Source organism: Enhydra lutris, unplaced genomic scaffold (assembly GCF_002288905.1).
Source record: "Enhydra lutris kenyoni isolate GAN:26980312 unplaced genomic scaffold, ASM228890v2 scaffoldscaffold38, whole genome shotgun sequence".
NCBI lineage: Eukaryota > Metazoa > Chordata > Mammalia > Carnivora > Mustelidae > Enhydra > Enhydra lutris.
The window spans coordinates 11,157,094-11,185,047 of record NW_019154122.1 but is presented as its reverse complement, the minus strand read 5'-3'; the positions used below and the strand labels follow the sequence as shown (position 1 = coordinate 11,185,047).

Sequence of the window (27,954 nt, the reverse complement as noted above, 5' to 3'; positions counted from 1 at the left end):
AAGGCAGAGGCTTAACCCACTGAGCCACCCAGGGGCCCCTGCTCTGTTCATTTTTTTTTTTTTAATGTTTTATTTATTTATTTGACAGACAGAGATCACAAGTAGGCAGAGAGGCAGGCAGAGAGAGAGAGGAGGAAGCAGGCTCCCCGCCGAGCAGAGAGCCCGATGCGGAGCTTGATTCCAGGACCCTGAGATCATGACCCGAGCCGAAGGCAGAGGCTTTAACCCACTGAGCCACCCAGGCGCCCCTCTGTTCATTTTTAAATTGGGTTGTTTGGGGTTTTTTTGTTTGTTGTTGGGTTTTTTTTTTTTATGTTGTTCACACGTCATTTTAAGTCATAGGGCCTGTGGGAGTCAGTGGTTTTGTTAGAAATTCTCTAGCCAGAGGGAAAAGAGAATCTGGAAACCTTCAGCTAAACAAAAGTTACAAATTTACAGCTGAGATCAGCTTAGAAGTTGAGCTGACCCAGAAAAGCCACAGTTGGATCGAGACGGATGTTTCCCATCAAAGTCCTGACTGCCCTGTTGGGTCCATGAAAGCCTCAGGGTAGGTGGTTTCTCTGGAAACACAATTCTTTTGAAAATGTAGGTTTTACCAGTTTACTTCCAGTCACTCCTCTGTACGAGAAACCACACCCATGGTCTCCCGACACTGTGACCCCATTGACAGTCAGACTCGCCCTTAGTTTGTCCGCCACCAGGAAAAGTGGGTCTAAGCTCTGCTGCTCAGGCTGTGAGATCGCGCTAATTTCAGAGATGTTAAAATGTGAAAGGATTTGCTTCTTAGAATGAATGAGACAAAAAAAGGCTATTTTTTTAATTAAAAAATTGTTTCATTTTATTATTTTTTAAAGATTTTATTTACTTATTTGAGAGACAGGGAGGGAGCCCAGAGGCAGAGGGAGAAACAGGCTCCCCGCTGAGGAGGGAGCCAGACAGGGGACTCAATCCCAGGACCCTGAGATCATGACCTGAGCCGAAGGCAGACGCTTAACCGACTGAGCCACCCCTGGACAGAGTTTTGTGTCTCCCAGGCCCGCTCCACTCTGCCTGCAGCCCCTCCCTTAGGATCAACCAGATCTCTTCCTGTCCCTTAACCTTCCACATCTCAGCTGCTGTGGCCCTCAGGTGCCCCCCTGCCCCCTGTCACACGCTTCTCTTGCCCGCTCTCGTCCATCTCGGCCCTATAGGTTAAGTCCCTGATCATGAGCTTCCTTGCTCTGTGTCTCTCTCCCCTGCTGGCATGTAATTTTGTGAGAGCAGGGGGGGTCTTTTTTCCTTAGTTGGATTGTTTTGTTTTGTTTTCTCAAAAGTAGTGGCTCACCCGTATTCAGGGTTTGGTGTTTTCCTCCCGCCTGGTTTCCCACCTGCGTCAAGGCTTTAGTTTCCTGGAGCTGAAGGAGCCTCATGTTTGGGTGCACACACTGATGGGCCGTGCATGTTTCTCCCCGCTCCTGCAGATTAATAACGTTCTTTTTCTTTGTTCCCCCTCCAAGTATGTGGCATAAATTCCAAAGGAAAAAAACAAGGTTGCCTACTTCTTCCCAAACTGACGTGCATCAGTCACTTAAGAAAGGGGGCTCAGTTGGTGGAGTGCATGACTTCATCTGGGGGGTGGTGAGTTCGAGCCCCACATTGGGGATAGAGATTATTTAAATAAACCTAGAAACAAAACAAAATGGGGAGTCTGACCTCTGTTGCCTGTATCACTATGTAGACACACGGACCCACGTGGGCCGTTCATTCACACACATGCTCACTGGGTTGCCACGTTGAGGTCCTGCTGTGTGCCAGGCACTGTTTGGGGCTCCACAAAGTGAGCAGTGAACCAGTGAACAGCAGGGTCCTGCCCTCCCCCCCAGAGTCCCCATGCTGACACTGTAATGTGTCGGGGTGGTGAGTGCTGACCACTGCCCCCCCCCCCCCCCCCTTCCCCCCCCCCCCCAGGGCAACCTTCCAGCCCAGGTTTTTTTCTGAGTCTTCAAGCCGCTGGCCAACCTTGGCCTCCAGGTCTTGATCCACGCTGCTCCCTCTGCCCCGCGCTCTCTTCCCACCCAAGCCTCAGCTTCCACATCCGGTGCTCAGAGACCTTCCCTGCTCCCACAGAACAGGGTACGACCACTTGTGTCTGAGGCCCCCTCTGCTTACCCACCAGAGCCCCCTCACTCTCACCAGTGAGACGCTTGGGGGCAGGAGCTGGGCCTGGACTCGTGCTCAGCTGTAGCTGAGAGCAGCACGAGGCGTATGTCATGGTGGACGAGTGACTGAATGGATGAGCCCCTAGGTCTTGGGGAGGCAGAGGCCACTGGGACCTGAAGAGAGCGCGTCCCAGGACGTTGGCTCTGCCGGTTTGAATGAGAACTGTCACGGTTTTCAGTGGGTCAGGTTGTCATGCTTCTCTGGCAAACCAGGGGGGTTCTGGCCTCCTGGGAGGACGTGTGGGGAGTGACCCTTCCCTCCCGGAAACTTCCTGCAGCTGTCAGCAGCTGTGGGCCCCAGTCCCTGGTGTGCAGATGGGGAACGCACGGAGGAATGAACGCTAGCTGGCCTCCCAGGGGACCCCTCCAACTTCCCAAAGAACAGAAGCATTTCCCAGTTGCCATCCTGGAGGGTGACTCCCTGGAGGGGCTGAGCAGCCGCCCTACTCCTACGCCTCTGTCCTCATGGAGGTGGACCGCGTGTGGCCCAGAAGATAGCAAAAAGCTGGATTTTCCAGAATTAACTCCCCGTGTGCTCTTTGAACTCAGCATTCTGATGTTCTGGGAATTGACAACATTTTGGTACAATGAAAGTTTCTACTGGGCACCCCAAGTCAGAGATTGGGGTTCAGGCCCCCCCTCCCCCGCTGTTTGGTGGCTTTCTGACCATGACGTTGGGCATGTCACATAACTCCAGCTCGGCCTACCCTCTGTCAAGGGTGACAGGGCCTGCGGGAGGTGGGGAGGCTGACCTAACAGGGGCCTAACTGGTAAGACACGACAGTTGTCATCGGCTGTTCAAGCCCTCCGCCCCATCCTGTCATAAGACCAGCGCCGTCTGGAATGGGGTGCAGTGCCCTCTCTGAATTCACATTCCCTTGCCTCCTTCCTCCCAGGGAGGAGGAGCAATGGAATACGGAGTAAATGGGGTTAAAGCCTTGCTCCCCCGGCTGCTCCGGGGGGCCGTTGCCGAGAGCAGGGGGCATAGCAGTCCTGTCGTTGGGCCCTGCCCGCAGCGAGGAGGATGGGCGGTGGAGTCGGCCACAGGACTGCGGGTGACCAGGGCCTTCCCCACGGCCAGCGTCTCAGGCATGTGAGGGTGGGTGGCGAGGCTGCGCAGGAAGTCATGAGGGGAAGCCAGCCTCCGCGGGACGGTGCTGTGGCCGTGCAGTGAGGTTGGGCCTCCCTGACCAGGTGCCTGATGGTGGCTTAGGTGGCCTTCGGGGATATCCCCTGTCGTGGCACTGGGCTCAGCCCTGACCACAGGGTATTTGTTTTCAGGCCCTCTTTGTCTGGCTGGAAGTGGGCCTCTGTCTCCATCCCCAGAAGCCCCCAGCAGTCCTCTCTGGCTTCTGGCAGGGCACCTGCTGGGGGATCTGGTGCTGTAGGCCCCAGCTCCAAGCCAGCCAGGGGACCGTGGGATCTCCGCTGGGTAAGAAGGCCAGGGGAGAGGCTCTGAGAATTTCCCAGATCTCATGTGGTACACAGGGGATATGGCCTCAGGGCTGTGTGAATCTGAAAACCCCAGCCCAGACTGAGAGCCCTCCTTCCCACTCCCAACAAATTCCGGCAGCCTTCCCAATCCCCCTAGCCAGAGTCTGCTGGGACAGGGAGCAGCAGCTCGAGGGGACACCATCCCAGATCGGTGGGGTCCATGCCAGCCAAGTGGACAGAGCACTGGGCCTGGAGCCATGGGCCTGGGGTTCAGAGCAAGTCCGTGGGCCCTGGAGCCCCAGCTTCCTCATCTATAGGGTGGGCGTTCTAATGCTGCCTACCCAAGGAGGGCGTTTTTTGAGGACTGAACGAGATGCTAGGTTTATGAGATGAGTAGTGTGGCAGCCCGTACTTAGAGCTAACTCACTGTCAGACGCTGGGACTGAAAGCAAGGGCCAGTATGTGTCCTGCAGGGTCGGGGGCCCGTCTCTGGGGAGTCGGCCCCCTCCCCCCAGGCCTCAAACACAGTAAGGAATGAAGGAGGGGAGGGGGAAATGCTGGGTAATTTCTCCAGGAAATGGTTGATAAAAAGGGCCCTGCCTGGCCCCCTAGCCCTACCAGAGCGGCCCCCCCACCAGCCTGCGTGCCTGGGAGAGCCAGCCAGGCGGCTGAGAACAACAAGGCTGGGCTGACCCAAGCCCTGGAAACCATTCAGGCCCTTCCAGGAATCCCTGGGTCAGAATTTAGAGTGTGGGACTGGGTGACACAGCATAAGAAGAGAGCGGCCGAGGGCGTGAGGTGACCTCCGTCCATCTCCTTCAGCAATAAGTCTCTCTCATTCGAGAACTATTGTCCAGACCTTTCCTCCATCTCCCTGCCTGTGCCCACGCCCTCCCTGCCCCACCCCACCCCCAGCTCTGGAAGCCGTTCCTGCCCGGGCCACCTTGTTGGCCTTCATCTCCACATGTCTCTTGACCAGGGCTAGGTGGGCTCATCGGATCTTCTCGCCTTGCTTGGCTGGGGCTTTCTGGTCAGGGGTCCCTGGGAGCTGCTTATCCCTGTCGGTCCGGGCTTGTCAATACCCTTGGAGGACATGGTGGCCACCAGCATTAGGAAGAGCCAGAAGCACCCCTGGGTCCACAGAGTGGGTTTGATGGTGGCCCCAAAGACATTTATCTTCCCAGAACCTCAGAATATGGCCTTGGCAGATGGAATGGAGGTAAGGCTCTCAAGATGAGCTCATCCTGGATGAGGGAGGGCCTTAACTCCAGGAGCAGGTGTCCTTGTAAGAGACAAGAAGGCACACAGACACATGGTTGGGGGGGGGATGTGACGACGGAGGGGGAGACTGGAATGACCCGTCTACAAGCTGAGGACCCCAGGATTGCTGGTAGCTCCCAGGAGCTGGGACAGGGGCCTGGAACAGTCTCCTTCAGAGCCTCCGGAAGGAACCAACCCTCCTGACACCTCGATTTTGGACTTCTGGCCTCCAGAACCATGAGAGAACCCATCTCAGTTGCTTCAGGTCACCCCGTCTGTGGTGACCATGGCTGCCCCGGAAGACTAACACAATTCACGAGAAGTCCGGGTGAGTGAGGCCGGCCCCGCACTGGGCGGGCCCACGTGACAGCTGCTCACAGGTGAGCTCCCGTCCAAGATTCGGTTCTTAGCTTCAGGAATTGATTTTCATGGGAAAGCAAAAGCCTCAGTGTTATGGGCCGAGCGTGGCTCCCCCCCACCCCCCCGCCATTGGTATGTTGGGACTGGGACCCCAGCACCTCAGAAGGTAACTGAATCACGAGATAAGGTCTTTGAAAAGGTGATGAAGTTCTTTACCATCCGGCATGACTGGTGTCCTTCTAAAAAGGGGAAATTTGGACTCCAAGAGGCACCCACTCGGAGGCCAGGCCGTGTGAGGACACGGCAAGATGGCCACCTCCACGCCAAGGACAGGACCACGGAGGGAGCCCCCCCCCTCCGTCTGGGACTTCCAGCCTCCAGGACTCTGAGACAACACACTTGTGCTGTGTAAGCCACGTGGTGTGTGGTGCTTGGTGAGGGCAGCCCTGGCTGACTGCCCCCCCACCCCAGGGCACACATGCCCTCCCACTCCCCCCACACACGCAGCATCCTCCCATGTGCGTGCCTGCGTGCGTGTGTGCACACGCTTGCACACACGCACACACACACACGTGCTGCAGGAGGCTCTGTCATTGTCACTGTGGCCCCAACACTTAGTCATTTAACAACCCACTGGGTTGCGTTGCTTTCATGGAAGCCAACGCTTGGCTTTTCTTTTGCCGAGAGCTTCTCACTCAGTTTCTCTCGGTCTCACTTTTCATTCTGACTGGGAAGGATTTTTTCTCAGTCTCTCTCTCTTGTGGTTTTGACTGTGCCACAGGCTGTAGCTCCGGCCCCACACCTCCCGGCTTAGCTCTTGCCTCTCCTAGGTGTCCAGTGGCGAGGGGGGGATGGGGTCAGGGTGGGGGTGGGGGGGGAGAGGGGGCCTTGCTTGTCAGCCCCTCCCCCACCCCAGCTGCTCAGCCTGTTTGCAAAGTGAAAGGTCGGGTGCAGAGGGGGGTGTGGGGGAAGGACGCGTGAGGGTGAGACGTGAGCTCAGGGCGGGGCGCCAGCTTGTGGACAGACCCAAAGGGTGTCATGCAAGGTCCTCAGCTGGGGGTTCCTGTGAGCAGTTCGAGAAGTGTTGGGGCACAGAGGATCCCAGCATGGTAGCTAGAGCCCCTTCAGGGCCTTGGGGTCACCAGCTGATCACACAGCTTTCCCCCAGGGGGTGCTGACACCTGTTTGCCCCAGCTGTGCCGCCCCTCCCCCAGCCACCGGGCTTGGGGTTCTCCACCCCCTTCCTTCAGGCGGGACTCAAGTGCACTCCTGCAGTTGCCAGCAGTGACTCGGGGACAGGCGCTCCGTGCCCTCCTTAACTCAGAGGTGCTAATTGGAAGGTCTTAGAACGATCCGTGGGAGAAAACAGCCCCTTCCTGCTTTGAGACTCTTCCGACCCCAAATCCTTGGACTCCTGTCTTCCTTTCCAGATTATGTGGACCTGGCGGGCAGGGGCCGCAGAGGAGGGTTGTTCATCTCTGGAATAGCAGAAAAGTGCTTTCTTTTTTCCCTTCTTGGACAGTTCGCCTCTCAACTCGATCTCATAGCCATACGTTGGCTGTTGTAATGCTACCTCCCAGGATACGGGGAAGGATGAACGAGCCCACGTGGGTAAGGACAGTTACAGATGAACCTGTGTTCCCCCAAAGCCCAAACTTGAGGCCCTAACCCCCAAAGTGACCAAATGTGAGGACAGAGCCTCTAGGGAAGTAAGGTTAAATCGGCTCCTTAGAGCCCCGATCCAGTAGTGGGCCGTAGAGGAAACGGACATGAGGGTGTGCACCCCTCGTGCATGAACGCGGTCGTGCGGGGACCCTGAGAAGGCAGCTGTTTGCAAGCCGAGGAGAGAGGAGGGGGGTCTGCAACCTCTGCAGAAGCCAACCTTGCTGACAAAGGGGACTTGGGCTTCCAGCCTCCAGGACCGGGAGAAGCAGGTGTGTGGTCTGAAGCCCCCCCCGGTCCGTGGTAGTGTCTTACAACAGCAGCAGCGAGTTAATAGTGGGGCTCCCGTGATGGCTGGCAGGCACACAGTCCCCGCTCAAGGCACGGGAGTCAGTACGGTGGGGAGGTCACTCTTCCTGCTGTCCCCGCACATCTGAGGTCAGATGTTGTCCTGCACTGTCTGTTTGCCCACCTCCAGCCGTGGGACGGGGACCGAGCCTGCCTCCCTGTGGGTCAGGGAACGCATTTGTTTACCCTCGGCCTCAATGCGGCTTCCACTGCTGGGAAATCTTAAAAATAATGTTACTGTGGGACAAAGGCTGAGTCTTAGGAGATGGCGGGGGTGGGGGCGGTCTCGTAAACTGTGAGGCGACAACTGAATGCTCAGCAAGGGCATCCGTTCAGACACGTGGCCCTGGCTGCCCGCCCCGCGGAGAGGACTCAAATTTCTAAAAGCACTCTGGGCTCCTTGTCTTTAGCAGCGGACTCAGTGGAAGGCTGCCAATCCGGACTGTACGACATTATTACTCACTCAGGGGGGCTGTCTTCATTAAATCAACAAATACTTACAGGGCCAAGTCCTGGCAGTGGGGGGTGGGAGGGGAGGGGAAGCATTGAACCAATGGGGCAAAACTCCCTGCCCTCCTGGGGGTCCTTTGGCTCTCTGGGTAACCTCTCCCTCCTGGAACCCTGGAGACTGGGGGCCTGCAGGGAGACTGGCGGCCTTCTCTGTCCTGGAGGGTCACACATTTGCATGTTTAGAATAGATCCCCATCGTAGTAGTAGCTGGCCAATGAATATTCTAGAGCTTCCTGTGGGTCCAGCACTACGGAAGACTCATCAGCTCCTTTCATCTTTACAGGGCCCTCTGAAGTGGGGGAAGCCAGTCAGGGGAGGTTAACCAGCTCCCTCCAGCTGGCTTGGTGGTGGCAGGGACAGCGGAGCGGTTAGAAACCAGCTTTGTTTGGCTTTCTCAAACTCCTCTTTTTTTTCAGCAACACCTGGCTACCTCCAATATTGCATTTTATTGGTTTTTGTTGTTGTTGTTATAGTTTTTGTTTTAAATTTGCAGCACGGATCACGTGAAAGAGGTTTTCTATGTGCTCTTCGTTTTGCTGAGTCCGGAGAAGGGGATAGGGACGCAGCTGCCGCAAGAAGAAGCCACCTTGGCCCCTGGGCCCTTGCAGGGCTGAGCTCCCACACAGGGGCCCCGGGGTGCTGAGTACTGCCTGACCTGGTCATTTTGAAATCAGGGGCCCCTCCTGGGAAGGATGCAGGCTGAGGAGAGCTGCAAAGCAGGCTCACAAATCAGGGCCTGAGATGACTCAGTGGTGGTTATTTATTACCTATCTACATTTCTCGGTCTGATTGGGCTGCTGGAGGGCCAAGCCTCCTTCTTTCTGGGTGCTGACTAAGCAACCCAGGGTCCTGCCCACCTCTGTCCTCATCTGGAGCTCGCTCTCCTTGCCCTCAGCAACACGTGGGCCCCATGGGGCCACTGGAAGTTCCCCCTAACTGTCCTCGCCGAGGTCTTCCCAGCAGCCCTGCTCTCTGGGGGTTCCTGTGCTTTCTCCCCACAGTTCTGAGCCTGTCTGTCACCTCCTCAGGGAAGCCCTCTCTGACCACCATGTCCACCCTGTCACGATCTGCTTAGGTGGCCTGGACGGAGCAAGATGGAGTCCCTCATGCCAAGCTGGGGCCCGTGTCAAGCAATGACACGGGCAGTGAAGGGGTCCGCAGCTCCGAGATCTCGCTGAGACCCGCACCAGCTGAGGATGCCCCAGAACTGTCCAGCAGAAGGCGACCAGGTCTGCAGGGGCCCGAGACTGATGAAGCTCCTTTAAAAAGGGGAGGATGTCTGTAGCAAACGGCCAGACTTTTCAGACACGACCCCTCTCTGTCTGATTGCTTCAAAAACGCAGCTGTACCCGAGGCTCCGGCCGACGGATCTCCAAACAGAACTGAGATGCTTCTCAGTTGAACATAAGAAGCAGTGAGTGCTGAGCGCTGCCCCGGGCTGGACTGAGGTCTCATCTCAACCGGACGCCCGCAGACGGACTTCATGGCTGGTCCATCACCTTCCTGCGCCCTCTGTCCTCCTGTTTGTTGTGTGGCTTGTCTCGTGTTCTGCTCTTGTGCCCTGTAAGAAGCCAAGCTAATCAGCAGGTAAAATGTCATTGAGTTTGGAATCCTGGACCTGCTTCCTAATTATGTCACCCCTGCTTTACTATGGAATAAAGCCGGCATCGTGGAAAGACAAGGCTTGCGTGCACGCCTTAGCCGCGTGCTCAGGACGGCTGGCGTGGCCAGCAGGATTCCATGTCATTGACTCATCGTGTGTTGGAAAATTGAGAAGAACCTGAAAAGAATGCTAGAATCTTGCTTGACTTGACCGTAACAGAACTGAAAGTAGTAAACTGGGGAATAAATCGATGCAAATACAGACTTTGCAGGCGTCCCACTGAGGATGAAATCCTCAGGGATGGGCAGGTGCAGCTGAGACGATGGGCTCTGTGCAGGGAGCGGTCAGCAGCGGAGGCCCATCCGGGGCTCACCCCTTGGCAGGCCGGGCATGAGGTGGAACTAGCCAAAGTCGAGACCACGGGACGCTGCCTTGGAAAGGCACTTGGAAGTCTAAGAGAAATTAAACAATTTGGGAACATTGCAAAGATACAAGCCTCTACTGGCCAAATTAATCTATAACTTGGCAGAAAGACGTGAACAAAAATCGTGGAAAAATGTGAATATCCTAGATGCACGTAGCAAGTAGAACTCTGCATAGTTAAGAAATTATGTATACCAGCTGCTAGGTTACAAAGAAGGAAGATGTGGCCACTAGCTAAATGCCTAAAAAGGGTGCTGAAGAGGAACAAGAGGCCTGACACCATACTTTGTGTAGAAGACCCGTGTTACCCCACAGAGTTAGAAGTCAGAAGGAAGCTCACAGCCAGGCCCCCAGGAGATGTAATCATGGATCTGAAGGCTTCTAAAAATGCAAAGTCCTTAGTGTCCCAGGTGCTCATTTTGGAGGTTCCCATCTTACCGATAAAAACCATCTTGCAGTTAGACCAGAACTGGCAGAGGGGGAAAGAGCTATCTAGCAGAGTGATAAGGAAGGACGGGTCAATGAATAATTTAAGTTTAAAGGGCAAAACAGGGGCACCTGGGTGGCTCAGTGGGTTAAAGCCTCTGCCTTCAGCTCAGGTCATGATCCCAGGGTCCCGGGATGGAGCTCCGCATCAGGCTCTCTGCTCCTTGGAAAAGCCTGCTTCCTCCTCTCTCTCTCTCTGCCTGCCTCTCTACCTACTTGTGATCTCTGTCTGTCAAATAAATAAATAAATAAATAAATCTTTTTAAAAAATTAAAAAAAAATAAAGGGCAAAACACCCTTGGGACCCCAGACCCCCATCCTGAGGACCCAGGAGACTATGATCACCTCTGGTGGGGAGGATGATCAAAGCAGACCTAGAGGCACCTGCATGGGTCAGTCAGTTAAGCGTCTGCCTTTGGCTGAGGTCATGACCCTGGGGTCCTGGGATTAAGCCCCATGTTGGGCTCTCTGCTCAGTGGGAAGCCTGAGCACCAGTGACAGTTGAAAGTAATCAGGGACCTCATTTCACAGATGTCTCAATTAAAAAGCTCCGTGATCAATGGGACTTCCATTGGAATGACCATCTAGAGACAACCCTACAGCAGTGGGATGAATAGAGAGATTTAATGGGTTATTAAAAACAGAATTACGATGGTAGAAAAGGGAGTTTCCAACAGGCCCTGGGTATAGCTTGCTTTTTGTTAAATCAGAGACAGATTATAGAAAGGCCCCAGAAGATGTTAAACACTCCCACCCCAGATAGAGGAAAAAGGCAGGCAGCAGTAGGCAGACCTAGACTTCCGTATGAAGGAGCGACTTTAGGACCGTTCTGTTTCATCCCAGTTTCTGTTTCACCGCAGAAACTGAAGGACCATTCTGTCTCATCACAGGGTATCGTCGCTTACAGGCACAGACATTCCTACTGGACCACAGTGGCCAAAGGATGGCTGCAGCTTAAGAGAATCCAGGATCTTTCTCCTATGGATGTACTTGAAGAATAACTGGAGGAAAATTATATACCGGGGAGGCCCCATATTACAGATCAGAAAACGGCTATATATTCTCGTCCCTCTGCTCACCTTGTGTTTATCATTGCAGGACAAGTCACGTACACACGCACATCACCACCGGGATACAAAAATGCAGTGTCGATCTTGTTTCCTGCCAACAACGCCCCTGGGTGAAATGGTCCTTATAATTGCCAATATTGTCCTGATTTTTTTTTTTAAATTATTTATTTATTTGAGAAAGAGAGAGAGACAGCACAAGTTGGGGGGAGCGGCGGAGGGAGAGGGAGAATCGGGCTTCCCGCTGAGCAGGGAGCCCAATGCGGGGCTCGATCCCAGAACCCTGGGATAATGACCTGAGCCGAAGGCAGATGCTTCATGACTGAGCCACCCCGGCGTCCCCTCCCTCACCACCTGTAAGGCTGAGCTGTATCAGGATGTATTTCAATAGCTCTGTCACAGTCTCGGGTGACAGCATTTGGCTTCCATAATTTGATGAAGACACAGGCTCTCTTGCCATACACAAGAGCCAAGCGAGGAATCTGCTGGTTGGCATGTGGGAACAAGCCAGTGGTTTTTGGTAGCTCACCACCAGAGCGTCCATGACAGCCACATTTTTATCATTCGTCTGATCCATCATTCCCTTGGTCGTCTCTACATTGTCCTCTCCCCTTTCTTGAGGGGCCTCGGTATCTGGTTCAATCACACCTTCACTGTCAGTTTCTAGATCACTTTCCTCACTTGATGGTTCATTTGTCTTTATGCTTTCCTACACCTTCTTCCTGTTTTTTCTTCCTTGATATTGTCTTCTGATTTAGTTTTATGAGTAGCAGGTAGCATTTTACTTCCCCTGCTCTCCACCCGCTCCCGCAGGAAGTGATTCTCGGATCCCGCATTCAGGGAAGACAGTAATAACGTCTCCAACCAATATACCACTCACATTCTTTTTTTTTTTTTAAGATTTTATTTATTTATTTGACAGACAGAGATTACAAGCAGGCAGAGAGGCGGGCAGAGAGAGAGAGGGGAAGCAGGCTCCCCGCTGAGCAGAGAGCCCGATGCGGGGCCTGATCCCAGGACCCTGAGACCATGACCTGAGCTGAAGGCAGAGACTCAACCCATGTCCAGGCGCCCCAGACATGGGACACTTCAACTGGTAATTTCCATTAATAGTTTTTGAGAGGTCATGTTCTCTCCTTACGCTAGAATGAATGATATTATTATCACCATAAACAATGAATGTATGAAAATGTTGTATGCTGTTAAAGTAACATTTTTAGGTGAAAACTTAGAAGGACTGAGAGAAGTCCATCAGATCTTACCCAGCGAGCCTACCCACTTCGCAAGGTGCCGCATGGACCATGCATGAGGCTTCAGCACTTGACACCGACCTAGCTGTACCGAACAAAGATATACAAAACCTACACGAGGCGCGCTCCTTTCTAGAGTTGTTAGCGAAACCCTTCAAACCCGTGATTTGTTCGGGCTCGTGGTCCGACTGTAACCCTTTAAAATACTTAAAGATGGGATGGAATCCCGTCTCTACACATGTTTGGGAATCCATTAGGGAAGCTCTATTGCTTTCAGTTATTATTTTTGTTGTACATTTTATTAAACATGCTGTTAGAATGCTAAACACCCCGAGATTCAAGAGGGAAAATTCACAAAAGACTATGCTTAGCCATAACCTTTCCATTCTTCTCTAGATGGGCCCAGAGCCGGTGTCAAAGATTCCGTATGTAACTTCAGACTTGCAGCTGCCTATTGTTGGAAATATGATTCTTATTTCGTTTATTGGAATTACTTTGTTAACTCATTAACTTACCTTCAATAAATCTAGATTTGGTTTTTCTTCTCTCTTTTTGACTTAATTTAATTATTAGATGTGAATTTGAGTTGAAGTTTGTTGACCGATGATTGACTGATTTCTCCAACACGGAGCTTAAACGCACGACCCTGAGATCAGGACCCGAGCTGCGATCAAGAGTCAGACGCTTAACCCACTGAGCCCCCCCAGGCGCCCTGGAGTTTTCTGATTTAAATCCTTACTTCGTTTTGCTTGATTCGGTTTAAGGTACCTAACTTGTTTGGATTCGATTGGATCTTTACCTTATGACATCAATTAATGTTTCATACACTTTGGGTTTGATTTTGTTTGACTCTCATTGAAAACGTGATTAAGTCATTGACGTCTGCCTTCTTCCATGTGACCAAACTAGGCCTGTTACACTGCCTCGAGACACATTCGATGCCTGCATGACTCTTACGGATTTGTGATGAGCAGTTGTGGGCGGCCTGTAGGGAACAAGACGGAGTCCCTCATGCCACGCAGGGGCCCGTGTCAAACAATGGCACGGGCAGTGAAGGGGGCCGCAGCTCCGAGATCTCACTGAGACCCGTACCAGCTGAGGATGCCCCAGAACTGAGAACCAGCAGAAGCAGACCAGGTCTGCAGGGGCCCAAGATGACTAAATCCTTCAAAAAGGGAGGATGTTGGCAGCAAACGGTCAGACTTTTCAGACACGACCCCTCTCTGTCTGATCGCTTCAAAAAGGCAGCTGTACCTGAGGCTCTGCCTTATGGATCTCTGAACGGAAGGGAACCTGGGGTCTCGGGACTGTCCCTGCCCTGACTTGCTGCCTGACTTCTCCTTAGGGTCAGTGTCAGTCCCGTAGGAGAGCGGGTGGGAACCAGATCTTTCTCAGCACTCACACGTGGGGCCACTTTCTTATGCAAACCAGCAACAAGGTAAGAGGGAGTGACTGAGGACTGTGGATGACAACTGTGGGGTTTTTCTCAGCCCAGAACAGGGTCCCAGTCTCCAATAGCAGCCAAGGCCAGAGTTGGGGCTCGGCCTCAGTTTCCCAAGATCTCAAGAATAGCATGCCTGTTGAGCTCCAGGCCCAACCAGGCTTTAAGACCTCTTGGCTCCAATGTGGAGGGAGAGAATGTCCTGGGTGTGGGCCTGCCCCTTCCTCAGTGTTGTGGAGGGACTCAGGGGAGTAAAAGGCCAGAGGGATTTTCTGAATGAACTCCACACGCTGATGGGCAGCTCCTGCCAGGAACAGGGTCCTTCCTGGCTAGGACTGTGGCCTGGCCTGTCCCCCAACCCCACACTGGCAGGCTGTGATGACAGCATGACCGTGGTGCCCACACCCTGTTCCAGGTTTTACTTTCTGAGCCTACTTGTCTCAGCCTCTACACTGCATCCCAGGAGAGATCCCCAGGAGGCAGGGCCGTGCAAAAAAATCCAAAAAATGTGCATTAAGCCAAGCCCATTCCTATCAGTGGACAAGACAGGCCATCCCTGCTCCCACGAGCTCCCACCCTAGGGCGAAAGTCAGGCTTCCAGCCAACAGTTTCAGACGAGGGTGTGAGGCTTTCCTTGAAAGGAGCGAACAGGGTGAGGTGACAGATACTGGTGCCAGCAGCTTGGGGGTGGGGGAAGGTCTCTTTGAGGCCATTTCCTCTAAGCCAAGACCTGAAGGATGTGAAGGGCAGCATTTTAAAAATTTATTTTTTTAGTGCTGCTGGGCTGACTCAGTCAGTGGAGCATGTAACCCTTGATCTCAAGGTCTTAAGTTCAAGCCTCACGGATGTAAAGTTTACCTTAATAAAACATTTTATTTTTTAAATAGCTTTATTGAGGTGTCATTGACCTATATACTTTACCTATTTAAAGGGCACGGTTTGGTGTTTCTGCATACATGTACACCTATACAAGCACAACCAAGGTGATGAACATATCCATCACCTCACGAGTTTCCTTGGAGGGCCAGTGTTTTGAGAAGTTGGGGAATAGCATTTCAGACAGAGGAATTAGCATGTGCAAAGGCCCTGTGACAGGGTCAAGCTTGGTGGCCCCAGGAGCAGAAAGGAGGCCAGTGAGGAATATGTTAGGGGATAAGGTGGTGGCGGTGAGGGCCAGGAGCCCCACCTGGGGGGGCTTTCTGGCCTAGGAGAGAAGCTTGGTTCTGAATCTAAGTGCTTCCTTGACACCCTCTTGAATGGTGAGTGGACAGCTACTTAATACTTGGCCATCAGACCCTCTGGTCCTGGCCCCACCAAAGCTCTTCTGAGAAATCAGCCATGTGGGTCTTGACACCTGCTAATGACTTAGTAAGTGGTTTCCCCCAGAAATGATTTACATTTTAATTGGGGCCTTCGATACCTCCACCCAAGGGAATGATTAATAGTGGACTTTCAGGCTAAGGGGCAAGCCCACAGACGGAGCCTTGATCAATCACTCCTCGGTCTCCAAATTCTCAGCCTTCAGAAAGTGAAGCTGGCTTCTTGAATGTTTAGGTTGTAAGTCATGATTTGAGCCCCAGGTGCCTCTGACCCCCTCACACCCTCCAGGGTTGGTCCTTGGGAGCCTCCCCCCAGCTGGACTGCCACAGACCCAGCTCATGTGGGGTGGAAGGGGAGTAGACGGAAACACTAAGCCAGTCCTCATAGAGCAAATTCCTTTAGAACAGACTCTCCAGGAGCTTGAGAGCAGGTTCCAGGATAGCCAAGAAGTGTGGGCTACCCCTGGGACTTTAGGACATCACGATCAGGGGGTGCAGCCACCACCCTGGAGAGGGGAGAGGCTTACTCTAGAGTCACAGACTTGGGTTTGAATCATGGCTCTCAAAACTCAGTAACTGGGGGTGCCTGGGTGGCTCAGTTGTTAAGCATCTGCCTTCGGCTCAGGTCATGATCCCGGGGTCCTGGAATCGAGCCCCGCATCGGGCTCCCTGCTCAGCGGGGAGCATGCTTCTCCCTCTCCACTCCCCCTGCTTGTGTTCCCTATCTCGCTGTGTCTCTCTCTCTGTCAAAAAATAAAAACAAAAAGCCTCAGTAACTAGGTGTCTTGGGCAGGTTATCTCTCCAAGCATCTGATTTCTCATGGATTTAAAAAAAATCATCCTTTTGAAAAAAAAAACCATCACTTTGCAGGGGTACAGTGCCAGGTACCTTGAAAGCACTTTTATTCATTAATTCTGCATTTTTAAAAAACCGGATGTCCATGTCATGCCAGGCTCTGAACATGGGGGGCCACATCCCTGTCCCGGGTGTGTAGGGGGTGGTTCTTTTTCTCCTAGGAAGCCAGCACAGCCCCAGCCTTGATGTTTCCATCCGCAGGGTGGGGGCAGCACTTCCGGGAGGGAAGCCTGGCTCATGGGGATAGGAAGGGCCCTGTGAGCAGCGGTCCCCTCTTTCCTGAGCGGCCACCCCCAGGCTCTCCTGTCCAGGAACCCAGGATCTGGGGCCTCACTGCGGGGACACGCCCAAGGGGACACGCTCTCCTCACCTGAGCCGCTCTCACCATCAGTTGCTTGTTTCTTTCTTGTCCCCTAAGCCTCTGATTCCGTGATTAATAGTGGACTGGGCTTGGTTTCCTGAGAGTTGAGATGACTCACCCCCATTCACAACGGCTCTACTGAGCAGGAAGGTCTCGGGGAGACAGGGACTCCGTGACCGGGAGCCGAGGCCCACGGAGTCATCCCGCCACAGGCTGGGCCTTGGCCAAGTGTCTTTCCCTCTCTGGTCTTAGCTTTGTCCCTCTGGAAGGTGGAAAGGAAATGTTGGAAACTAGGAGGAACTGTGGGAGCCCTTGCCCTGCTCCCAGGCCCAGGATCTCACAAGGGTTGAAACCACCTCCTGCGGTCAGGAGAGCAGGGCCTCCCCATGGTGTTAGTCACATACACCTTTTACCCTGGGCAGTTGAGATCACTGTTCGTATTTTGCATGAAAAAGATGAGGCTCAGAGAGGGTGAGTGACTCTCCCAGATCCACACAGCTAGTAAGTGGCAGAGGTAGAAATTGACCCAGGCTGTCTGCTGTCGGGTTCTAGCATCTCTAGCAGAGCCGGACATGTCCTGCAGGAGGCCCCAGGCCCAGATAAGATCCAGCCCTCCTCTGCTTCACTCTCCCTGGAGCCTTGGACCAACAGGACTTAAAGCAGACGGTCAAATCCCAGCCCATTTCACAGATGAAGGCACTGAGGCCCGGAGGGGGATAATCGTGTGGCTAGATGCAGACCCGGAACCTGGGCTCCCTACTCTCCATCTAGTCTTCCCACCCCTCGAGCTGCCGCCTCTCAGGCTGGAGCCAAGACTGAGCCTGGACCTGGGCGCTGAGGCCTGGGGAAGAGCCCCACAGCAAGGTGACCAGCAGGCTGCTCGCCTGTGCCGAGGTGCAGGGGATGGTCGCCCCTCTGGGGTCCCTGGAGGGCCAGGGGGCATCTCTGACTCCCCAGAGCTCTCCCCTGTGGACCTGCCACGGAGCCCGAAACCCCTGTGTGAGTCACTCCAGGCTGGAATGGTGAATGCCACGGTAAACTCACCCCTGGGCAAGGGGAACACCAGACTATGAGCGTTTCATCTGCGGTCCCCAAAGGAGAGGTCTGGGGCCAGAGCGGGTGCTTGGGTCCCCAGTGGGGCCAAGGGCACGTTTCTCTGCTTGCAATTCAGAGATTTCTACCTCCATTGTTTAATTCTGGGCTCATCACAGGCCTTGGAAGGCTGCCCAGCAGTTTCCAAATCCACGCCCAGTGGAGAAGGAATCCTGCCGTCCCTGGACCAGGACCACCTCTGGGTACTCATGCACCTGTGCAGTCCCCGCCCACGCTGGGAGAGCCAGCTTCTGTAAGCGGCAGCCTAGTGTGGGAGTGACGAAACATGACTTCTGAGGCTAGATCATAAGACCCTGTGGCTTCCATCTTTTTCTACGGGATCACTTGCTCCGGAGGAAGCTGGCTTCCCTGTAGCGTGCTTGGGTCACCGTGACTTGGACGTCTCCTGCCTACAGTCATGGGAGTGGCTGACGCTGGGAGCAGGGCATCCAGTTCCAGCCAAGCCTTCAGAAGCCTGCGACCCCAGGGGACATCCTGATGGCAACGTCATGAGAGACTCTAAGCCAGAATCACCTTCCTGAGCTGCTGACCCACAGAAACAGAGCAATGTAATGTTTGTTGTTTTAAGCTGCTAAGTTTTGAGATACACAGCAACAGAGAACTAATAACGCTCGGAGAAAAGAAACACCTTGTGACATGGCTGGACCAGGACTCCTTCACCAGTGCTCTTTCTCCTGCGAAAGCAAGGGTGACAGGGACCCAGAGGGAGAAGAGAAGGCAGCTGAGACCCGAAGTTCAGGCAGGACTGGAGCCAAATCCCAGCTCTGCCACACTCTAGCTGTGTGACCTCAGGCAAGTTACTTAACTACTCTGAGCCTCAGTTTGTGCATCTGTGAAGTGGGGACGGCAATACTGACTTGAAATCTTCTCGCCAGGATTAAATGTTTGGCCAAGGGCCTGGGTAGCCTGCTTGGGGGCTGTGCAGTGCTGGAGCTTATCCAGGCAGCTGGGAAACCCCTAATGTTTGTTCCTTCCCAACTTTAAGGAGAGAACTTCCTGCCTCCAGCCCTCAGTCGCCACTACTCACCACCCCCTGAGAAGCCAGAGCTGAGGAGACCTCTGGGGTGTTTGAGTTGGAGGCAGCCTGACTCGTAGATCCCTCCAGAGAAGCCCCGATGGAGAGTCCTACTTCCATCAAGGCTCCCAAGAAACATACTCAGAAAAGGAGCTGGGCTAACCAGAGCAGAAGGGTCCAGGCTCTCTCCTCTTCTGAGTTCCAGCTTCCTCACCGCCTGCTGCTGCCTGTGCCAGAAAGAATCCCTTTATCTGGGGAGGGTATTTGGGGGCTATTTGGGACTAGTGTTCCCAGCTGTCGGGGAAGTCCCTGGATTTCCTGAGCCAAGTCGGAACCTCGTGTCTTACTCAGCATCTCTTTGGTGACAGGCTCCCTGTTTCCTTCGGAGGGCTTCCTGCCATGCCCGCCTTCTGCCCTCTTCCTCTGAGATCAGACGGTGTGGGCAGGTGCCGCTCACCTTCCTGCCTTCTGCAGGCCCGGGGACTGGCTTCCACAGCTCGCTCTGGTAGGCACGGCCCCTGTGATCCCATAGCAGGGCCGGCCGCTTGCCGCACCGTGCATGGGGCCCGGGGACTTCCCCTCCTGTTCTTCAAAGCACTTTCATGCTTGTTAGGGGGTTCGCCAGCCGCCTGGAACCCACAGGAGGTGCCCAGTGGGCTCTATTCAGCACCTGCTCGCTGGAGTCTCACCAGCCACCACTTTCCTGGGCGGCTGCAATTTCTCCAGGAAAGGCTGGACCTCCCAAGGGCTCCAACCCGGTCTCTGGCCACCAAGAGTGCCCTTCTCTCTGCGGGCCAACTGTGGGCCTGCAGCCCTGTGCCAGGCACCGTCTCGGGCTCACAAGGCATCCTGGTCCTCCAGAAGCACACAGTTTCCTGCAACAGAGGGATACACAAACCAGTCATTACAGTCATGACGCAGTAAAGACCAGTTCTAGAATTGAGGTACCAAAAAAACAACAGAAACCGCCATTCTGCCTGGGAAGATGGCTGGGGGAGGGGAAGGGACAGCTCCGGGAAACTGACAGCGAGGAGATGACCTTCAGCAGGCTCTGAAGGTGAACAGGAGTGGAAGTGTGTTCCCGGAGAACCGGCATGGGTAGAGGCATGAAAGAGGCGGGGGGACAGATGGCACACGTGGCTGGAGCAGAGGATAGCGGGAGAAGGGGAAGGGGAAGCTAGAGCCATAGGACTGAGCCAGGAGACGCAGGGTCTCGAACACCACTGGCTTTGAGGAGCGCTGGCCCAGTGGGTTCGCTGTGCTGGGCCTTGGTCCCTCACCTGCACCATGGACACAAAAGAGGATCTTCCTCATGGGCTTTCCCGGAGGAGTCAAGGAGCCAATGCCTAAAAAATCTTAGCACAAAGTAAACACTCAAAGACAGCTATTGTTGGGGAGCCTGGGTGGCTCAGTGTGTTGAGCCTCTGCCTTCGGCTCAGGTCATGATCTTGGAGTCCTGGGATCGAGCCCCACGTCAGGCTCTCTGCTCAGCGGGGAGCCTGTTTTCCCCTCTCTCTCTGCCTGCCTCTCTGCCTACTTGTGCTCTCTCTGTGTCCAATAAATAAAATCTTTTTTAAAAAAGGCAGTATTGTTATTGCTATTAAGTAAATAATCTGATTTATTTATTTATGTCAGTACATCTTTAGAAATGATCTGATTTTTCATGGGAGAACACCCCCCCGCCGCCACTGCACCTCTACAAGGGTTCTGTGCGGGGGAGGGTGGCTAAAAGGTCCCTGAAGAAGCTCATGAGGGCAACACGGGGGTAGTGGGGGGAGAGACAGGTTCCTAGAGCATCGCTGTTCGGATCGCTGTTCATGGATGTGTTGTATTCCAGTAAACAGATGTACCACAGTCCGCTTCGCCCCTGTTGCTGTCATTCTTGGGGTATTTCCAACATTTATAAATAATGTTTTAGGAAACATCGCTGAGTGTATGGTTTCCCTTTTTCTTTTTCCAGTTCAACCATTACCTTCATTCTTTTTTCTTTGTTAGGGCGAAATTACTGAGCCACAAGTTGTAAACAGTGTTTGTGTGTGTGTGTGTGTGCGTGTGTGTGTTTTGTAGGGGGCTTTTGCTAAAAATTGCCATATTGCTTTCTGAAAAAGGTTGTAACACTTCCCAGCAGAGTATGAACGCATACTCCCATTTCGCCACCATTTTGGGGTTGGATTTTACCAAGGTTGTTTTTAATAAAGAAGACCAAACACACACAACACGCACACACAAACACAAAAAACCCTGATGATTTAAGAAGTCTAAGAAGGTATGAAGGTTGCACTCATTTGCATCTCTTGCTAGAAAGGTGGAATTTTTAAACCTTGTAATGACATGCATGTGTATTTCCCCTGGGTCGGCCGTGTTGGTGGGGGTGTTTGGTTATGCATAGGGGGTTCACTAGAATTTATTTATTCAGAGGACCGGCTCTTCTATAGCAGAAAGCCCTGAACAGGGAAGCAGGTGTCCTGGGCTGCTCCTGACCCTGCCTCGCTCGTGAATAGTCATGGGTGGTCACCTCCATGAACACTCACGTAATTGTTTGACATAGTCTCAGCTCAAACATGCCAGGGCACACTCCCCCAGGGCAGAGCCTGGAAGATGGTCTTCCGGAAGGATGCACAGTTACAGGAAATTTTTCCAAGTAGAATCCAGGAGCTTGAGGAAAGTCGGGTGGGGTGGGAAGGGTAGTTACGGAATGTTCTGGTAGGAGACTGCCGGCAGTGTTGGGGAAAAATAATCAGACCTGCGAGACACCAAGGGACACTCGGAGAAGCAGGAGAACTCGGATTTATTTTACGCCGGTGGACCCAGATGAGCTCGTGCTCTAAGTTCTGGGCCCGGGCAGTGGGGTTATGGGGCTTTTACAGGGGACTGCCAGCAGTTACGTTCCAAGGGGTATGCGGACTGCTGGTAAGTGGGTTTAAACTGGGCGAGCGGGGCTGCATTAGGTGGGACCAGCAATGCAGGGAGCCTGTTTACGGAAGGAGAAGTGGCTGGTTATCTCTTACTTCCAGTAGGGCTTCTGGTTATCTCTAGTTTATTCTTGGTAACTTTCCATCTTCTGGAGCTTCCTGGCCTGGGCCTGCTCTAGGTAATTTTCCTCTTCAGTAGGACCAAGGAGATGAAGGTGTTTCTGGAAGATGGGGGACATCTTGCAGGGACAGACCGAGGTGTAGAATCCTGAGGGCCACGGGGCCGTTCTGGGCTCAGGGAAAACAACTGGCCATTTTAAATCAGAGCACCTAGAACTGGCTGCCTATTTCTCTGCCTCCAGGTCTGAAAAAAAAAAAAAAAATACAGCACAAGCAAATGAGCCCGTGACCTGCAGCCTGGCTGTTGGACGCTCCGTATGTATGCTTGGAAGGTAGAAAGAAAGCAGTAGAGAACCCGTGGGGTGGAGAAGTGCTGGAAGGGAAAATTATTCCCCTGCAAATGAGAACTTAACTTGAATGAGAATTGTATGGTTTATTTCTTTTAGGTAGGAGTTCCAGGCTCTTCCTCTAGGCAGAAAACTCTCAGAGCGCAGGGAAATATTTGTGGATTGACAACAAAATGCTCTATACTCTGTCCAACAGTTCCTTCAATAGTCAGTCCATCCACCTGTCCACCCATCCACGCACCTGCCCAGCCATCCACCCACACACCCATCCATCCGCCCATCCCTCCACCTGTCCACCCATCTCCATAGTGATCTGTTCCCTCACCCACCCACACACCTGTCATCCATCTACTGATTCATTCTCTAGCAAATATTTATTCAGGGGTGTTGGCTTTTTCTGCAGTCCCCTGACTTCAGCTGTCCCTTCTAAAAGAATCCCCAGGGCAAGAGAGAAGGTCTGGGTGGACCCATGTCAGAATCTACTCAGGTCTAGCCCTATCTTGGGGTGGGGGTGGGGTGGGACCATTGTGCCTGGAGCCTCCCAATCTCCTGAGTGCCCCCCCACCTCCAGGGGCAAGGGGTGGTGGGTAGGGTCTTGGGGAGGCGGGGGGATAGGGGAGCTGCCTTCCCGGGCCCTCAGTGCCCCGGGGGCCAGGCAGCAAACTCCCTGGAGCTGGGAGGATGGCTTCTGGCCAATCAGGACAGGTCTTTCAAAGAGCAGGAGGGGAGTGTGGCTTGCCCTGAGTCATCTCTGCACGTGTTTGTCCGCGCTTTCTTTTTTTTTTTTGCGTTCTTGGAAACCGCTCTGGGTGCCAGTGTACCTCTGGATGGTGGGGGAAGGGAAGAGTTAAGGCAGAGCCCTCAAAGAAAGAGCAGCCCACTTTTGAAGTGACTTCACAGCTGCGGCTGGCGCTGGGGAGGTGCACTGGGGAAGTCTGCTGGCGCCCGAGGTTCACCCAGGTGTTGCTCCGGCTCTGGCCCGGCACGTGGGCGCAGCGCGCTTCCCAGGCTGCCTGGGTGGGCACGTCTCCCCAGCCAGCTCAGCCTTCCAGCCCCCGGGATGTGCCCCCTCCACACCATGCTGGGATTGCTACTCCTGGGGGTGCTGGGAGCCTTCCCGCAGGTAAGAGGGAAGCAGGCGCCTGGGAGGCGCCCGTGGTCCAGAGCCCCCTCCTTGCTACTGCTGCCCTGCTCCCCTGGCAGTGTGGGGAGCGTGGGGGGACAGCGGAAGTCGGGGAGTCTCTGCACCTCGTTACCGCCCAGCTGGGGTGAGGGGGGCACAGGTGACAAACAGGGGGAGAGGAACCTGCAAGGATTCACAGGTGGGAGGTTGGCTGACTGGCAGCTGCTGGGGGCCTCTCTTCCCCCGCCCTGGCAGAATGCCGCAATTATTCATTCAATCAGCAATAATTGAGCGACGGGGGGGCTGCCTGCTGGAGGTAGGCTCCTTGCGGGTGGGGGTCCTGGGCAGCCCAGGTGGGGCCTCGGTGGCCAGAAGAGGTTGGTGCTGGGGCTCTCCTTGCTACCGGCCCCTGGTCCCTAAAACGGTTGGCGAGGGGAAGTTGAGTGTGGGTGAGACGAGGGAATGAGGGTGCTAGACGGGCCAGATTCGTACTTTTGCCCTTACCCCTGTCTGACCAATGCGTGGATCCCGGGCCCTGGAGCACGTGGTAGGTGGCCGCCCCTGGAAAAAGGTCAGCGATGGGGCTGACGTCTGCTGGAGGAAAACCCCAGAACCGAATCTGGGGACTGCTCTGGGAAAACGGAGCCCTTCCCTGGTGGCCAGCACCGAGCTAGGCATGGGGTGGGAGCAGAGCTCGGATTGACTGGTCAAGGTCTACTCTACCAAGGGCACTGAGCACAGGGTCTGAAGAGGAGAGAGGCCTGTGGATGGCCGTAATTCCCTGGTGGAATACAGTAAGTGTCCGTGAGACACCTGCGGGGCACGGTATGAGCCAGCGCAAAAGGCGGGAACAACAGTGCTCTGTTGCGGGGAGGGCAGGTCCGTCCTCTTTAGTCCTACAACAAAGGGCAGCCCTATTGTGGAGGTCAGTCCTGTTCATCCCATCCTCTGGGCAGGGGCGAGGAGGGAAGGGGAATGGGCTCCAGGCAGGGGGAGGAAGAGTATAGGTGGAAAAGGGGGACAAGCACACTTCATAAACGTATGCCCATGTTTTATTAGTTGTAGAGAGGTAGGTAGGGTTTTCCATATATGATACAGAATGTGCGGTTCCTCATTTGGCTCCTACATCGGCAGCATGTCTTAGAAATACTGTCTCGGCGATCCCCTGTTTCTCTTTATTTCTCTTTCCCCCATGTTTATCTTGGAAAATGCTACATAGTATTCTACCAAATGGGGGTTCCATAGTTTTCTTTATTTAGGTCCCTGATGGGTGGGTGGTAAGTTTCCTACCACCGTTTTGTTTGTTTATTTGTTTGGAATTGTAATGGACGTGTCACAGGGATGCCTTTGGGAATGTGTAGGAATGTGTACGCTTCTTTCCCCAGGGAAGAAGCTGAGGGGAGAAGGCAGAGGTTGCAGGACGAAAATGCACGCAGGTGATAAGATGCCACAAATGGGCTTCCAGGGTGGCTGGACAATCCCCCTTCCTCCCCCGCCCCCCAAGCAGTGCCTGAGCCGAAGTGACTTCCCCACATCCTAACCGACTTTTGATCTTATCAGAGTTTTTATTTTTGTCAATGTGACCAGTGAAAAGGGCCATATCCTTGTTGTCTTAATTTGCATCTCTCATGGGCTCAGGCTGGGGCATTTCGAGGCAGGAATCGGGCTGCCTGTGGGGGATGGGGACTGCCTGCCCGGTCCCGCCGTCCTCCTACTCCCCCAAGGCTTCTTCCGCCTCTGGGATTCCAGCGAAGTTTTGGGAATTTGTCATAAGAGGAAAAAAAAATTCCAGGTCAAGGGTTGAATTTTAAATTCTTTTTTCTCACCGTCTGCTTGGAGACTCCATCATTTTGTGGTGGATGCCTGAGGCCAGAATGACTCCCTGCTGTGTGTCACCTTGTGTGTCACCAAATCAGAGAGATTTGGCCTCTGATGCCTCGCGCTGCAGTCTCCCCAAGAGTGGTTTTGGTGAAGGGACCTGGGGTCACTCTGATGGGAATCCTCAGAATTCTTTGCCCTCATGCCTCCCGCTCACCTCCTTCTTTCTCATCCGGTCACCTTGGGGTCGGTGGGTGGGTGGTGGCAGGGGAGGGAGGCCCAGGGTCATTCTGTGACCTCTGCAGACTTCAAATTCCTGTCATCCTCTCCCAGGGCTAAAGCTACCACAGCTCCCTCTGGCACCCATGCCCTCCTGTCCCAGCTCCCTTTCCCTCAGGCCAGATGTAGGCTCTGAGGCTCCCGCTGGGCTCGGTTCTGCTGAACGAGGCTTTCCTGGAGTGACTCATAAGCTCTATGTGTCTCTCTTCCCTCAGGGCTTTCCAGAGCTGGGCTAGTGACCCCACAGAGCTGAGTGCTAAGAGTGGGTTTTAGGCACCAGCAGGAAGACACCTCCTTGCCGGCTTGTCTGGGAAAGGGGACTTTTCCAGCCGCTCCGGGGCTGTGCCGACGCAGGATTTCACCCTATGCACCAGGCAGAAGGGACCCAGAGCGGGGTGACCCATGTGACGCGGGGGAGGAGGTGTGGGCTGGTCTCACTCAGGGCCTCCCCTTCCTCAGAGAGTGGCCTGGGCAGCCAGGAGCGCACAGTGGGGTTTGAGCGGGGTTGGGGGGGACATTAGTCAGCTTGAGATCAGTCAATGCTGGAAGAAGGGCAGCATTTACTGTAAGTTTCTGACTCTGCTCCCACTCATCTCTGACCTAGACTTGTTTCTTGAGTTGATTGTGATTCATTCTTGAGCTCAAATGCACCTTCCTCCAGGCCTCTTTTGCCTCCGGAACATCATCGGAAGGAAAACAGGGCTGAGGAGATCTGGGTCTGGGTCGCCCTGGAAACTGGGGGTTCATTGGCCGAGACGGTTGGTTTAGCCCAGGCTGGGCCGGGGTGGTGGCCTCATCGGGCTCAAGCGCTGACTCTGGGGAGGCCCGTCTGGGGTCACAGCCGCCATTTTCTAGACGAGGAGGCAGAGGACGGTCTTGCCCATTGTGCCAGGATGGGTCAGGGGCTGAGCGGGACCAGAGCTACAGACCTCAGGGACAGAATGTCAAAAAAGGCAGCTCAGCAAGACGAGTTCTCCAGCTTCTCTCTCCTGCCACCTCCCCAGGGGCTGTTGGGGTGGAGGGAGGGAGGCCTCATTCCAAAATCTTGGCTGTCTAGGGTTGAAAATCACTGGCATTCTCATTGGCCTCCCCGGTGGGGAGGGACCTTTTCTATGCGGCCCAATTCAATTACTCACTGACTTCTTGGATCCTCGGTGATATTCCTCCAAGTTCCCATTCATTCATAAAATCATAAAGGAGCAGCTTCTCTGGGCCTGGCACATGCTGGAGTGTTGTGGAAAGGTAAGTAATTATTAAGCTCCTCTTGAATGCTAGGTACATCCTGGGTGCAGGATGAAGGTGAACCGGTCCTTGCCCCCAAGGGTGTGGGAAGAGGGACCCAGAGGAGAGAGACTAGCGCTTGTGGGGAGATCTGCCCCCGCCAGTGGGAGCCCACAAAGGGCCCATGCTCACCTCCACCTGCGCTGGAGGGAGACATCTTTTGACACGGGGCTGGGGGATGGGGAGAGAAGGGGGCCAATGTCCTCGCCAATGGCCCAGTGGAACAGCATGTCGGCGAGGGGGTGTGGGCATGGGCTCTTGAAGCTCCCTAGTTGGCTTTCATGCAAGGGCTCTGGGCTTCCAGGAGCCGCCCGCCAGATGCGGTTCCTGCACTGAGACAGGCTGAGTTCTCTCTGTCCACACAGTCTCGTGGTGGAATGGGGGTGCCCCTGCATACCGGGTCCCTGGCTCCCCTCCCTGTGCAGGCTGGGATGACAGAGGTGGTCCCAGAAACAAGCCTGCCCTTCTAACAGGTGAGCTGACACGGGGACGAATCCAAGACACCTCCAAGACACCTCCAAGAACGGACAAAAGCTAAAGTACCCGGGCAGGGGTGGGGGAGGGGCTCCCTATCCTTTAAAGCCATTCAGTTTTCCGTGGCAGCCGCCATGTCCCTCAGTGGCTGCTGCTGCTGGATCTGCTAGCCCGGGGGCTGGTGGATTTTTCTCCCATCCGAGGTCTCACGGAGTGTGAGGCCTGAGTCTTTGCTGCCGCCCCAGAACTTTCAGGAGGACCGTGATCTGAATGGCTGGCTCAGGCAGCTGGGCCGGGGGTTCTCTCGGGCAGGAGGGGCGTTGGTGAGAAGTGAGGAGCTAGCAGTCACAGAATTTGGACTCAAGGCCAGACCTTGGTAATGTTGACTGACTTGCCTCCATGCCGTCCATCCCCTCTCGTCTCCGTTGCTCTATAATCTTCAGTGGCTCCCCATTGCCAAAGGTAACATTTCCCAAAGTTACTTCCAGGGAACAGGTGTTCCATGAGGAAAGGGTTCCGTGACCACCTAAGACCACCAACAATTTGTCTCTCGGGCCCCCAGCTTTTCTTTGGCGAATCGCAGAGTGAGCAAGCACAGTAAAGGCCTAGATTTAAAATGTTAACCTCCCAGATGGAATCCAGGGGTTGGTGGGTTGGTCGTATTTCATTTGTTGGGTTTTTTGGCTTGTCACCTGAGGACGGTGGGTGGAACGGCGTCTGGTGGCACGCCGTGTGGGAAATGACGAGTACGTGCCGCCCGTCTGGCCCCGAGTCCTGGGCCTCTTCTCCTTCTGCTCCCACGGTCTCACCCTGTAAACCACTGATTTCCTATACTGCTCTGTTTTTCCCTCTTCGGACCTTCTTCTCTGTGTGGCCTTCCACCAGGGAAGCTCT

At 54.2% G+C, this 27,954-nt stretch overlaps 1 pseudogene; it reads right to left on the bottom strand.

Moving 5' to 3' along the window:
• The window catches only part of LOC111154834, a 28,106-nt pseudogene extending 1,290 nt beyond the window's left edge, over positions 1-26,816 (bottom strand).
• Positions 26,817-27,954: the final 1,138 nt, after the last annotated feature.